At 47.9% G+C, this 5719-nt stretch overlaps 1 pseudogene; it reads right to left on the minus strand.

Annotated features, from left to right (window-relative positions):
• Nucleotides 1-951: 951 nt before the first annotated feature.
• LOC123062816 (protein NRT1/ PTR FAMILY 8.1-like) lies at nucleotides 952-5090 on the minus strand (annotated as a pseudogene).
• Nucleotides 5091-5719: the final 629 nt, after the last annotated feature.

Raw genomic sequence — 5719 nt, forward strand, 5'->3', positions numbered from 1 at the left:
CTTGTTATCATGACTATATGTAATTCATAAACACGTAACTAATCATACTCTAGCATAAACTAATGCTAATACTAGCAACAACTACACTGTGGTCACTTGTGACGCTCGAGATCAACTATGCAGCCAGTCGTATGCCGCTAAAAGGACCCAACCATGCATGCATTGATTAGTTAATCGTTGTCCGTCGGTACTACCGATGTAAGCAGTTTATTTTTATGGAATTTCTCTGATCTCTAACATAGCATTGCAGTGTTAAAGTAAGCATAACTCTTGGATCCCAATTGGACGCATGGGACTAGCAATTCGATGCAATATTTTTTTTTATTAAATCTTGCATGTAAATTAGAGATGACAAAAAAAATGCCCATAATAAATTATCTTTTAGTCTTATATTCAATAACTAGCCAATCCTAAAAGTGTGGTGAGACATAATTAGCTAAGAGATCATCTATCTCTTGTCTTCTCTTAAAAAAATATTTTTTTATGAGTTTTCTTTTCTCCATTTCATAATTTATCTTACGTGACACTCTTAAACTAACACCATTGTACATATCCTTAAGAAGAAGAGAGAGTCTTCCCTCAAAAAAAGAAGAAGAAGAGAGAGTCAGTTACAATTGCCTGCCACAAGGGCTGGCCATGATCCACCCACCACGGTTACAAGAAAAACTACTGCTCCTCCCTAATACCCACGGCTCCGCTAACAATTCTCGGCCTCCGCCTCCGCCCACTCACTAGACAACGTCGCCAGTAACTTACTCAGAGCATCTCCAACAGCCGCCACAGTCTAAAGGTTTTTTCCTAAAGTCTGTCTAGGACACATCTAGATGTCACATCTAAATTGATGTCCACTCTGTTTGTGGTCTATTTTTTTTATATTAATTTTTTTATTTTTTATTGCTACATTATATACTTGTAGGAGCTTAGATGTGACATCCTTAAAAAACATGTGAATTAGACAAACTGCTTTTTCTAGGCCAATGATTCTGATTCTTTTTTGAGCAGAGTTCCCCCGAGATTTGCGGCATCAAAGGTGGCTTTCCCAATTACAACTTCATTGCATTAGAGAAGTACACCTAGCACGTACGTTACATTACATTACGGTGATCTCCAGGTTCAGTCAGCGGTCCAGGTTCAGTCAGCGGTCTTCTTGTAGGTATACCACCGTGCGACGAGCAGGTACGCGCCGAAGTTGCCGATGCAGAGCATGGCGAGCAGCCAGAAAAAGTAGTCCAGATGGCCGTCGTTGATATCGTCGGGGATCCACGAGCACCACGTCGCGCGCACCACGACGGCCACGAGCGCCGAGCTCGCGTAGTTGCCCAGCGCAAACGCCGCGCTGGAGAGCCCCGAGCAGACGCTCCGCATGGCGTCCGGCGCCTGGTCATAGAAGAACTCCATCTGCCCGATGAACGTGAACACCTCTGCGGCACCCACCACCACGTACTGCGGCACCTGCCAGAAGATCGACATCGGCACGTACCTCGCGCCGTCCTCGCCGGTGTAGGTTCCGTGGCGCGCGACGACGCGGCGCCGCGCCACCTCGAGCGTGCCGGCGGCGAGCATGGCAACAGTGAGAATGACGAAGCCCACACCCATGCGCGCCAGCTGCGTGAACCCGCAGCGGTGGCCCGTGAGGCGGCGCGCGAGCGGCACGACGGCGTGGTCTTAGAGCGGCACCCAGAGCATGACGCTGAGGGTGTCGAAGACGGTGAGCACGGCGGGGGGCACGCGGAAGCTGCCGACGCGCGGGTCCAGCGTGTCACCCTGGAGGATGAAGGTGGTGGTCATCTGCGTGTAGGCGGCCGCGAAGATGATGCCGCACGCCCACACCGGCAGCAGTCGGAGCACGCACTTGAGCTCCTCCACCTGCGTCACGGTGCACAGCCGCCACGGGCTCGCCGGCCGCGCCTTGTCGCCCGCCGTCTCCACCGCCGCCTTGTCCAAGAACCTGAGTGATCGACAGCAACCGAGCAGTGCAACAGATTAATAAGATTTTACTTCCAAAAATCCACCAACATCACTTTCAGTTTACATATGTCACATTGTTATTTCAATTTCATAAAAATATTTGACATTTCACCAGTAGCACTTTCAGTTTAGATATTCACACATCACAAAAATCCTATTTCAATTCTTTCAAAAACATATTCACAAACTGGTTTCAATTATTTGAAACATCCACTTAAATTATTTCAAACCATACATTTCAGTTATTTGAAAAACATATTTCAATAGGATCAATTTCATATTTTTCGCAATTATTCAGTTCATCCATTTCAATTATTTCAGAACATATTTCAGTTTTTCAAAAAAAAGGGATTTCACTTATTTCGGGTAAGACTCCACTACTTAAAAAAAAGTGAGTTCATCCCTTTCGGTAATTTCATAACATATTTCACTTTTCCAAACTTACAAAAAAATCACTCTTCTGAAACATATCAATCTCACTAAAACCTTCACTCCTTCTCGAATACACTCATTGGTCCTATTCTAAGCAGTTCCCCACACTAGAATAAATTTAGTGAAATATGTGGATTGAAATGTTGAAATTTGAACATGTTTGAATTGTATCCAAATTAATCTTACTTGAAATGTCTTGACGCTAGGAGTTGAAATATACATAAAGTTTCAAAAATGTAATTGTGGTTTAAAATATCTGAATGGTTTAAATTAGCAAAGATGAAATAATGTCTTTGTGGGTTGTAGACTAGAACCGATTCTAGCTTTTTTTTTCCTCGGCATGAGCATGCTACAATGACTTACCATGAGGTTTGTTGCTCTTAGATTTTGTGGCGTCAAGTTTTGATCGACAATCGACATTGACCATGCCCTACTAGCACCCTGTAAATCTACTTTTGTGTCAATTGCTATTCTTTAATTATCAAATTTTGTCTAGGTCCAATTCAATTATGTGGTCGGCACAAACGAGGTAGTAAAGGGATGGAGACATGGTAGGGGTGGTGGCATGGATTGGGAGGGGGCGCGGAGCTGTCCGCGTCGGGTGGCAAAATGGTGGTTAGGCCCCTGGCAGTGGGCCTCTTGACAACAAGGGGTGAAGGGGGTCGACGGCGATGAGGGAAGGAAAGTGACTGAAACTAGAAAACAAAAACATCACCTAAAAGAATAGTCAGTCTTTTTTCCGTTGAAGCAACTTCCTTGGACTTTTGCTGCATTATTGTGGTTATCGATTCAACAAAAGATATGAGTGTGATGATTCGGTGTGTGAACAGTAAAATCAAATAAAATACTCGCAGCGGCAATTAATGTGGATCGAAGGAAGAAGTAAAAAAGATCTGATATTTTTTTGGCATCAAAGATACTCAAATGTGTGATGTGGGTGCTAAAATTCATGGTGTTTGGACATTCGAAGAGGTCAGGGCACACTCATGCAGGAGCGTGACGTTGGTCAGGGTCTCCACGTCACACTTCCTGGAAGTGGCGAGCATCTTGTGAATTCACAAGAATAAGAATGTGGCTAACTCTTATCTAGACGAGACTTAACTATATCTCATCTAACTCCTACACTATTTGATTTTACGCGGAGATTCATATGAATTTTTATTTTTTATTTCACTAATCAGATGATGTAACAGTTAGATGATACTTTGGTAATTCTCATCAGCAAATCTGCACAAACAAGATGCTCAGATTTACTATGGGTTGAATTTTAACAAAAGATAATGTTGGGCAGCTACTGTGAAGAGTGGATGACACCGAGATTAGGTTTGGTCCAGGTTGGCTGATTAGCTTGCTCAATCAGTCACACAGCATGCTTCAATCATAGACAAAATAAATTGAACGCTCCTTTCTCAAAAAACTGCACATGATGGAGACGATGCAAGTGGAAGGCGATGCTAACGACGGCCAGGGCACGGGAACTGACCTGAACTCGTCAGTGTGCGCGAGGCGGCGGCTCCCCTGAATCACTGACATGCCGTCGTCCCCGTCACACTCGTGCAGCAGCGTGGCGTCGGTCGGGATCTCCACGTCGCACTTCCTGGCGGCGGCGACCACCACCTGCGCGATCCTGGTGAGCGGGCTGCCGCCGGGGGGCTGGTGGCGGCGGTACGCGCCCGTGCCGGCGAGGAACAGAGCGACGGCGAGCACGCTGAGCAGCGCCGGGATGCCGTAGCCGAGCCGCCAGCCGTGGGCGGACTGCACCCACACCAGGACGGTGCCGCCCACGAGCGAGCCCACGACGATGGACAGGTAGAACCAGTTGAAGAAGGAGCTCTGCCGCCGGCGCTCCTCCTCGTCGGACTCGGCGTCGAACTGGTCGGCCCCGAACGACGACAGGACCGGCTGCAGCGCGCCGCCCAGCGCCACCAGGTACAGCCCCGCGTAGAACACCGCGCTCGCCGCCACGACGCCGTACCCCGCGACGGAGATGAAGAGGAAGAGGGTGATGGTCCAGTACCTGCCGAGGAAAGAGTCGGCGAGGAAGCCGGCCGCGAGCGGCGTGATGGAGGCGGTGCCCTGCCAGTTGGTGACGCTGTTCGCCGCGGCCTTGCTGCCGGAGTGCAGCTGGACCTTGAGGAAGTTCACCAGGTTCGTCGACACGCCGTAGTAAGCGCTGTACTGGAGGCAGTTGTTCACTGCACACCACGCGCGCGTGAATGCATGAGCAGCATATTTAGCGTGGATCTAGGTGGATCATAGCGACAAGAAGAAAGTGGTGCAAGTTTTACCGAGGATGAAAACGTAGCCCCACGAACTCCGGCGATCCCTCGTGGACGTCCGGCGATCGGGGTCACCCTGCAGGCCTTTTGATTCGAAACGGAACCAGCTGAAGCAAAAGAGAGGAGGAACATTAGCCTGAATGAGGGTCGAACCTGTACACGCTCCCAGGCGTGAGACCTCTTCTTCTGTCCTTCTTTGGTCTCCGCCGCCGCATGGTACAGTGGTTGCGTTCTCTGACGCCGCTGTTTGTGAGGGGCTGGGCATGTCCAGTTTGGAGTGGTGATTCTCAACCATGAGGGGAATTGTGTGGCTGCGTGCTCTGAACCTTTAAGGGGCGTGCGTTCTTCGGAGTTGGCTGGAGCAATGGCTCTTCGGCGCGCTGTCAGCTTAGTCCGGGAGGAGGGTTTTACCGATGTCCTTTTCAAGTCTGATTGCCTCTCGGTGGTGCAGCGGTTGACGTCTCTGTCTAAGGATCGCTCGGTGGTGGGCTCTGTCCTTGCGGATGTCAAGTCTTTGGCTAATGGCCTCTCATCCGTGGTCTTTCTTCACGTTCGTCGGCATTGTAATATTTTAGCTCATGTATTTGCTAGATCAAGTTTGGGCTCTTCTAGCCTTTGTAATTTTCATTATGCTCTGGATTGCATCCGGAAGACTCTTTATAACTTTGTTGCTTGATCTATAAAGGCCGGCGTTCTCTCTAAAAAAATGAGGGTCAAACAGTAGATCGAATGAGACGCTCGGTCTTAAAGTTTTGAGGAGAGGTACAAGGACAAGAGATGCGGTAGGTGATGCCATTGTGGAAGAAAAATGTACGTACAGAGAAATTAATGAAACCATCATCATTGTCACACTGCATACATTTTGGCAAAACATGTAAATGAGTTAAGACATACAGTATGTAAACAAATGCTGGAGTGGAGGGGGTGTCAGGATTCGTAGCGTCAGGGACGCGAGCAAGAATAATGAGAAACAGACATCTTTTTTCTTACAAATGTTTTTTTAGAAACTAACATACCCAAGCCTCTATATCCAGCAAGGT

Source organism: Triticum aestivum, chromosome 3A (assembly GCF_018294505.1).
Source record: "Triticum aestivum cultivar Chinese Spring chromosome 3A, IWGSC CS RefSeq v2.1, whole genome shotgun sequence".
NCBI lineage: Eukaryota > Viridiplantae > Streptophyta > Magnoliopsida > Poales > Poaceae > Triticum > Triticum aestivum.